Source organism: Lactuca saligna, chromosome 2 (genome assembly GCF_052625555.1).
Source record: "Lactuca saligna cultivar CGN05327 chromosome 2, ASM5262555v1, whole genome shotgun sequence".
Classification (NCBI taxonomy): Eukaryota; Viridiplantae; Streptophyta; class Magnoliopsida; order Asterales; family Asteraceae; genus Lactuca; species Lactuca saligna.
In genome coordinates this window covers 1,735,057-1,745,224 of record NC_136418.1, presented here as the reverse complement: position 1 = coordinate 1,745,224, position 10,168 = coordinate 1,735,057, and the positions used below count along the sequence as shown (strand labels likewise).

General features: G+C 31.5%; 1 long non-coding RNA gene across 1 annotated transcript; it reads left to right on the top strand.

Moving 5' to 3' along the window:
* The first annotated feature begins 408 nt into the window (after positions 1-408).
* LOC145028729 (uncharacterized) lies at positions 409-1,634 on the top strand. Its single transcript, XR_013676151.1, has 3 exons — positions 409-595; positions 1,002-1,057; positions 1,144-1,634. It is a non-coding gene; the product is annotated as an uncharacterized LOC145028729 (long non-coding RNA).
* The last annotated feature ends 8,534 nt before the right edge of the window (positions 1,635-10,168 follow it).

Below are 10,168 nucleotides of genomic sequence, written 5' to 3'. Positions count from 1 at the left end.
TCTCTTTGATATAATCTGAGTCTTATCCAATTGAGGATTTGGGAGTACCACCGAAGTACTTCGATTAGAAAGTGATTATCACGATTCTCAGATTTCCAAGTGCCACTAAACCATATATATCCAACATCAAGAACACGGGTTGATGTGTATTCTTTTACAAGGCCATGACACACATTTTTCTTTGGCCATTTTGAAGAGTTACCAAGTCTCAATTTTTTCAAGTAATCATCTTGATTCAACTCATTTTTTTGTTGTTTATATAGTGTACCCCAATCGACATTTGATCATCACAAAAAAGTTAATTTTTTCTTAAGCTCCAAGATAATAATGTGGTACCATAAGTTGACGTCTCTATAAATGTATAAACGTATACCCATGGGCCATGTTTCTTTTCCATTTTCCTTTCATGTTCCCTTTTCCTCCCTTTGCTTTTTATCTTCTGGAAGTGTTCTTTTTTCTTAATATATAGTATGCAAATGCTTTGAGTTTAATTTGTTGCTATTGAATTGTATGTTGAATGATATATGGTAATTCGTTCATGGGTTCAGTTTTTAGCGTGGATAAACCATCTAAAATTGACGCTTTCCTGAAATCGGTACTTTTGCACATATGTTAGTAGTTTATATTATTCCTATACTGTAATAACTGATGATTGTGTTCTTTTTAAACTTTGAAAACCTTGAAAAAAAAACATGATTTTATGTACTTTTTTGTCAAAAAAGATTATTATAGAGGATTAGGATAAACTGTTATATGTAGAAACTCATGGACGTTTTTTTATTTACATGAGATTGTTATTTCATGATTGTATGCTTTTTTTTTCTTTTTCTTTTTTTTTTTTGTTTACATGAGATTGTTAGTTCGTGATTATAGGGTTTCCCGATTGATTTGGTTTATGTTCATCGTCTACGTTTCAATTTCTCCATGGACTTGTTTCTGATATATAGTCATCATCGCATGGGTTTCCAAGATCTCTTCATCTTCAATTTTGGGTTTTGCAGGTGGCTCAATGGTGTTGGTCGGTGTTCAATTTTGAAGGCTTTTCCAAACTGCTACTGTTATATAATTTTTTACTCTGTTGGATTTTGGAAAGTTTACTTTTTTTTTTTTTTTTTTATTGATTGAACGTTTACGTTTTTACAGGATGTCTGACAACGATGTTGAGGGAATGACTACATGGCAGCAGCAGTGGTGTTAATTTTTAAGAATCCGGTGATAGTTATTGGAATTTCAGGGTTCATGTTCTTCGTGACAATAATAATGGGAGTGGTTCTTTACAGCTTCTTGACAACCAAAAACATAACACTGGTGTGAATTCTCTCTTCATTTGATGCCATTATGTTGTCACTTAGTTTACAATTGATAAAAAAAGCCTAAAGAGAAATTGGGATAAAGAAAAAAAATTCCATTCGATTACATTAAAGATATGATCAATTGAATTCACTAAGGGGAAATAGGGTTGTGTTTTGTTCCTGTTTCTTTTCAAAAGTTGTGCTGTATTGCAATTTGCATAGTTGTTCCTGATTGGGGGAGAAAAAACAATCTCCTTTTCTGCCTTGTATTTGTATTTTGTAACACGGATTTTACTTGAAAATATCCTCAAAATTATACCATTTCGTTGTTATTTATTGAAAGATCAATTACCAACTTGATTTGATTGCTTAATTGTCTGTTTTACTCAGAACGAAATCAACATAGGTTTGTGTACAATTAATTATCTTCATTTTAGTCAACATTATATGCTTACAGACATGAATTTTGCACTGATTTCATGTTTATATCTACCATTAATTATAGCTGATCTCTTCTCTTCCATGTGCATATAACGATTTTCTCCATGGCATTTCCTTCCACCAATGTCTCATTTTATGGCTTATCCATACTACCTGTAGGTTATTTTTTATGCTTCAAACTAACAGTTTTCTTTACTAAAGCATTCTACTTAAAAAGTAGAATGTTATAAATGGGTATACTTTGAAAGTAGCTACCCAATTATAACATTGTACTTTCAGATGCAATGCTTTAGTATGAGAAAAAATTAAGATAAAAGTTTAAAATATCATGGTTTTCCATAACTATTTGTTTTTATAAAATGGTTTTTTTACAGAGTTTAATTGTACTTACAAATAGTTTAAAAACATTTTATTAAATAAAATCTTATTAGTGCATTGCATTTGAAATCTGTTTCTTTTTAACACTTCATATAGTATTGTTTTGATATCTGGTTCTTTTTGTTTTTTTTAAAACCTGTTTTTTCGATTACAACATTGCCCTTTTAGTAAAACTTTGAAAACTCCACCCAATTATTAGTGGTTTTATGGCATTGCTATAGTTTCATGGATTGTTTATAATACCACATTCTAGCAGGATGAAAAAAAAAAAACAATGCTATAATAAACAATCTGATAAAAGCATCTTCCTGATTTTTTTTAGCATGATTCGATGAAACTATAAGATGTATGTGAAAGCTTGCATATCATTTCTGAGTTTAGTACTCAACATTAGAGTTACTTCATTAATAAACTCAAATATATCTGCATTGGTATTTTGTGGCAAAAATAAATAAATTCTAACAGATGGAGGTGAAAGGGATCAAATAGTTGCTGGTTAATTATGTTACATGATTGTATATAATGTATAAGTAAAAGGGAAAAAATGTAAGTAAAATATCTTTGAAGATTTTATTTTGAAAGTATAATGCTCTAATCGGGTAGATTTTCATAAGTACAATGTTTTAAATGGAAACAATATAATAAAAGTACAGTATCATTCAAAACCACAAACACGCACACACTGTCACATACATTTACACACACAAAGCCATGCACACATAAACTATTCATTGCATTATAGCATTGTACTTTCAAAGTACAATGCTTAAATAAAAAGCAATTAATTAAAAAGAAAAGAAGACATAGACTAACAGATACGACTAGATAAATTTTCTAATATATATACTTCCATACATAATTAGTGAGATTTAAAACTTCTACTTTATATGTATACAAAAAAAGGCAACTTCTACTTTATATGTATACGACAGTAAAACAAAACATCTGGCAGTTGCTTTATTTGCCCAATTTCCCAGTCTCATACATACATTGCCACATACATCTACACACACGCAACATTTTTTCCATTATAGCGCGCATTGTACTTTTACAGTACAATAATGCTTAAATAAGGAAAACAATTACTTAAAAAGAAATCAAGAAATACAAAGACTTACCGGTACACAATTTATTTAAACCAATGTTCATTCTTTTGTATCAATCGCAAGTTGATAATTTATTGATTTATACAAGCTAAATTTACCAAAACATGTTTGTAAACAAAGATGTAGAACGGCTAGATTTATGCTTCCCAACAATATTATTTTTAGAATGAAAATAGTAAATTTAATTCGTAAGGGCATCTTTATCTATCGAGAAAGGATTACTCTAGCTTTCTATTTAGAACAAAAAAATTATTACTAAAACTCTTTTATATAAAGAAAAATAAAAAATATAGCCATACTTGGATTGGAAGTTTGTAACCAAAAAGAAACAGTATTGGACTGCTTCAATAGTTTTGCCATTGAAATAGTTCAAGTCCAGTGGGCTGTTTTTTAAGATAAAATGATCTTTGTTTGAATGATTTTATTTGACTCACTACAGTGTCCCCGTCATTTTAAAGGGGGGTCATTGAATTTTTTGTATGATTTTATCCTAAATTATTGGTGTTTCAATTCTTTTGTCAAATGGGTTGATAATATGTAAAAAGGATTACGCACAAGTGAACTGATATCAATTTGGGGATAATTATTTGTAGATTTACTAATTATATGAATGAGGTCAATTAAATACCTAGAGTTAATTAAATATGACTTTAGGTAACACAATTCGAACAAGAACTAGTCTTTGTAAGAAAATAGGGATAACTGCAGTAAAGTCCTAATATTTTAGAGAAGTTTTTAAAAAAAAGCTCAATTTTTTTTTTAATAAAAAAGCCCAAAAAAACCAGATAATTCCTTCAATTTAGTCCCTTTTGACCTTTTCAGCAGGTCATCCATGCTACATGGCATGCCAACTGGACATATGTTGATGTGAGGTGCTAACGTGGCATAAGTTGATCTTGAATATGAAAAAATCTGATTTATTAAGAAAAATGAACACACAACCTCTCACAAATAAACAACCCCCCTTTCCACCAAGCTAGAACACGTATTAAAAGCATAAGACTATGATTTTTCGAGAAAAAGGAGGCGATGAGAATCAAACCTACAAGCTCTCACACACAAACCAGCCACCTTTCCATTAGGCTAGAAAGCACTTTATTTATTCCCTCCTCAAAGTTGATATATAATATATTTAAAACATAAGCCTTAAATACATTTATTATTATTATTATTATTATTATTATTATTATTAAAAACGTAAATAATTTTAATATTTTGTAAAAATATATATTAAATATATAAACTTATTTTTTACGTTTTTATATACTGTTTTACAAATTTATGTATTTTTTAAGTATTTTTATATATTTTTTTACATATTTTATGTATTTTAAATGTATAAATATATTTCTTACTTAATTATGTATTTTAAATATTTTATATATTTTAAGTATATTTAAATAGTACTTTATGTATTTTAAATATATAAACATAATTTTTTACGTATTTGTTTATATATTTTTTACGTATTTTTTTAATATATATTTTTGCAAAATATTAAAATTAAGTTTATATATTTAATATATATTTTTACTGAATATTAAAATTATTTATATTTTTAATAATAATAATAATAATAATAATAATAATAATAATAATAATAATATATTTTTGCAAAATATTAAAATTAAGTTTATATATTTAATACGTAAAAAAAAAGTTTATATATTTAATATATATTTTTGCAAAATATTAAAAGTTTTTACTTCTTAAATATAATAATAATAATAATAATAATAATAATAATAAATGTATTAAAGGCTTATGCTTTTATACATTATATATCAACTTTGAGGAGTAAACACATAGGTTGTCTTCTAGCCTAGTGGAAAGGTGGTTGGTTTGTGTGTTAAAGGGTGTGGGTTCGAATCTCACTACCGACTTTTCCAAAAAAAAATTACTTTTTCATATTGAAGATCAACTTGTTGACGTGGCACGTCAGCACCCCACATCAGTATATGTCCAGTTGGTATGCCATGTGGCATGGGTGACCTGCTGAAAATGTTAAAAGGGACTAAATTGAAGGATTTATCCGGTTTTCTGGGCTTTTTTATTCAAAAAATTTTTTTGGGACTTCTTAAAACTTTCTCCAAAATATTAGGACTTTACTATAGTTATCCTTTATAAAATATTGATCATCCATTATATGCTTGGGTTTGGGTTGTGAAAGAAGGTTGTACTTGTTTACTACGTAAATTCCTATTCTGAGATGCAGTGGTTGGCAAATGAAAACAGATCTTGTGGATCCATTTAGGTTTGTTAGCATTTATCAAGGTTTGCTGAAATTTTAGTTTTTGTTTTCTACATCACTTGTTCTCTTTCTGTTGGTAAAATTTATATCTTCTGAAAGAAGGTTGTACTTGTTTACTACGTAAATTCCTATTCTGAGATGCAGTGGTTGGCAAATGAAAACAGATCTTGTGGATCCATTTAGGTTTGTTAGCATTTATCAAGGTTTGCTGAAACTTTAGTTTTTGTTTTCTACATCACTTGTTCTCTTTCTGTTGGTAAAATTTATATCTTCTGACATTCTTGTTTATTTTATTCCATTTGTATATGTTGGGGAAGAATTCAAAAGCCATTGGCCATATACTTGTACATTAACAACATTCTGAACAATATATGAAAATATAAGCATCCATCCACACAAGATTATATTGAAAAATATGGGTACAAAACAAAGCAAGAATAACTGAAATAGACGAAAACAGGGGAAATAGATTACAATTACAAAGTAATCACTGCTAACTAAGGGTTCTAGGAAACAAGGATGATGTGAAAAAAGAATTCTACATTTTACCTTTCATTGGAAAGGACATAATCTCTTTCGAATTCCTGCATAAAACATATAAAAAACAACAAATGTGAAAATATAAGGAATATATATATATATATATATATATATATATATATATATATATATATATATATATATATATATATATATATATAACAAAAATCATCCATGACATCTTTTCAAATGAAATGTATTTTATAAGAATACGTACCTGTTGTTTCATCTTTATAAAGGAGTTGATGTCTTCCTCTACATAAAACCAACCAAAAACTGTTTCGATTCCTTTTAGTTCCGGAGTAGAAGAATTTCCAATGCTGAAAGTCGTTAGTACTGTACATTGGTTGATAATCAAAGTATCCATTAATGGAAATGAAAAATCCACTTCCCTACGCAAACCCCCTTGAGATATGGAAGTTTATCAAGTTTTAAGGACTTGAGACCAGGGAACACAATCTCATTCATTTTGTCATTAGATTCCTCTTCTTCTTCTTCTATAATAAATAACTCCTCCATATTCCAGCAACTAATTATTTGCAGGTCTTGGAGTTGCAATAGTGTAACACCTAAATTTTCAAAAAAAATTCACAATGTTTAAACATACTTTCATTCATAAAATAATAATAAACATAGTGTATCCACTGTCGTCATAGAAAAACATATCCCATAATCATATAAACAAAAGCTCCATGAGTGAGTACAAATCATGTCGGCGCCTTCCCGCGATCATCACTAGTACCTAAAACACATACACAAAACTCTGTAAGCATAAATGCTTAGTGAGTTCCCCAAAATACCACATAAACACATATCAGCCACTCGAGGTTGTAACTCTGATGACCCTCTGGTCGAATATCTCTGTGGGACCCTCTTGGTCCCATAACTCTATGGACCCACTGGTACTAACTCTGTAAACTCTGAATCATGCATATCACATATCACATAGAATCACAACACATAAATAGCATAAAAGATACACTGTCACATAGCTCTGTTTACCACTCTAGGTAAAGTATAGTGAGAAGACTCACCTCGGGAATCTCGGTAATATCTCGATATCAAAATACTGCCTTAGCCTCCGCCTAGTCACAATAATAAATTTCACTAAATAAATGTCTCTTCACAATTTGGATATTCTCTCATACAAATCCCTAGAAGGGTAAAAGACCATTCTACCCCTCTACAAGCCCAAGGCCCATTGGTTAACAAAACCCTAAAAGTCAACCCAAAAGTCAACTGTCCAGTTTGACCAAAATCGTCGAGTGCATACGACGACTCGGCAAGTCCCATCATCCTACGGACTCTTCCCTTTTCTAAGCCTCACTCGACTCATTGAGTCACCCCTTGACTCACCGGATCACCACTGGAGTCAGACCCCGGGGCAACCCGGTCCGACTCGTCGAGTCTACATATGGACTCGGCGAGTTTCCTCCATGGACTTGCTCATACAACCTCCTGAGGTCAGATCTGCTTAGCCAAATCATAGATCTAACCCTTAAACACTCAAAAGTCACGTAAAGGTGCAACCTTTACGTGCATGCAACCCAATTCAAGCCTCAAATGGAGAAATAACACTAGAAATGGCAACCTAGTCTGCAGTTGCTTATTTGCTTGCAAAAAGCTAGAAGGTAATGACTCTAGGGACCTCTCATGGTCCAGATCTGATGTCATAATCCCAAAGAGGACCTCATACTGTCACACCCCGAAACCGATGGTGGAAACGTTCCGGGGCGGAGGACGTCATGTAAAGTATCACAACCAATGTACATAGTATGCATAGTAAACACAAAAACATTACATTACATAGAATCATTACATTTGTTTGAAAGTAGAAAAGCAAAGTAATACATGTTTTATAGATACATTAGTTTGAACTACAGTAAAGACATGACTTCCATATGCTCCATCTTCTGCAAAAGAACGCAGGATACCTGTCTAAGGAGAACCTGATAATACAAGCAGTTTTACAAATATCAACATAAAGCTGGTGAGTTCATAAGCGGTTTGTTTCTGTAAAAGAATAAGCTTTCTTTGGTTTTCTAAAAAATGATGGGTTTTAGCCATAAAAGCATCCTATGTGCTCATGCAAACCCTAATGCTTGGATCTAGGTTTCTCTATTGTATATGCAATTCATCCAAGACTATAAACCCTAGATCTAGTATATGATAATCAATATAACATATAAATTAGGGTTTAGATCATACCTTGATTGTTATGTAGCAATAACAATCTCAAATCCTCCTTGTAGTGACTTTAGAAAGCTTAGAGTCACAAATGTCACTCCTCTAATGGTTCACAAACACCAAGAGCAAGAGGATGAAGAAGAGAAGAGAAGGAGACACCCAAAAACTATCCAAAACCCTAAGGAGTTACTTGCCCACGTTTTTGGTGCTCTAAGGATCTTTAAATAGTGAAACTATTAGGGTTATCAAACAAGGAAACCCTAATTTGGATGCTTAAGCCCTAAGCAACCCATGGACTCCTTCCTTAAAGGCCCTAGGACGATTTCTAATGGGTTTCCCCATAGAATTCGTCAACCCCTTTAATATGGAGTCCATTAGCTCAATATTCAACTATCATACAATTGACAGTTCAAGTCCCTTAAGTTTAATTAATCTCTTTTAGCCACAAACTTAATTCTTATTAATTCTTGACTAATATTAATTAAACAATATGATTTCTCCTTTAATATATTATTCTCATAATATATTAATAAATCATATTTAATCCTTTGTCTCCATAATTCATCCTATCAAGTTGCTTTGGCGAAGGCAACCCAAAAGGACCATGCACCATCGGGTCAAATACATACCAAAATAGTTATGGACTTAGACACTAATCCAACAGTCTCCCACTTGGATAAGTCTAATAACTATTCTGCGTATGAATTCAGATCCTGATCTACAATTGTAGCTTTCCAAAACCGCTGTCATCTCTGATCCTATCAGATACGCGTGTCCTTCAGATAAGGGATCATATATTCCTGCATTCTAGATATCGTATAGACTGAGACATGGATCTAAATCATTCTCTCTGTCTATGTGTTGTTTCCCGAATTCAAATTTATGACGACTGACAACAGACTACAATTGAACACATCAATTTAGTCCCGGTTTGGCCAAGCACTTAGGTGCCATCACTAAATCATCGAGGGGCCCACGGATATCGCTTTTATCCTACTTTGGATAAAAGGAATGGATAAACTTTGACTCAATGCTCGCTTGCACTCAATCACCGAATCACACACAACAATATGTTTTATAACACCAAGTTACTGGTGCGTTTACATATTATCAATGTGCAACCGACTCGCAAGATACAACTCACAAATCTCGGTTTTAAGAATATAAGATATTATCGTCTCACCAATCACTCGTGATAAAATCCATGAAGGGATCCAAGTGAGCGTGGGTTTAGTCCAATGCTCAAATCATATTCATAAGCACTCATGAACGTTGCAGCAAACATTTTCTTATGTCTAATACTCTTTAGACAATCCACACACCAATTCATGATAGTCTTCTTTCATATCTACTTCCAACATATGAACGACTATGGCCCATTTGAATAATTTGACTGTTCTTAACCAATTAAATTATTCAGGAAGTCAAAACATGCAAAGTGAAACACAAGAATAATACTAATCCCATATGGCCTCAAACCTTTGAGTATAAATAAAACACCTTTTATTTATCACCATATTGATTACTCATTATTTGTTGTTTCGGGTAATCAACTTCTTACTTGAATTATTACACTTGTCCCATGCTCTTAGCATGCACACAATGTTTACCTATGGTTCTTACTTTGTGAAATAGATCAAATGAATACATTTCCAATCCTACTCATTCCACAACTCCCAATCCTTTTCACAAGTGAAAGAATATCCAATTCTTGCCACTTATAGAATATGTTAGATTCTAACATTTTATGCGATGATCCTTTCGTAATGTCACTGCACTAAAGTCGCAATGACTATTGCCAATGATATTACAAAGTCCTCTATCGGAGATTGTTAAAATACAATTCCTTAGATGTGATGTCTCTCACTCAATGTACATTCCTTTGAACATCCTTTTGCAAAAAAGTTTCTAATTTAGACATAGATTCTTAATATCTAACTCCCAATATGGAAATGTTTCCATATTTTCCATAT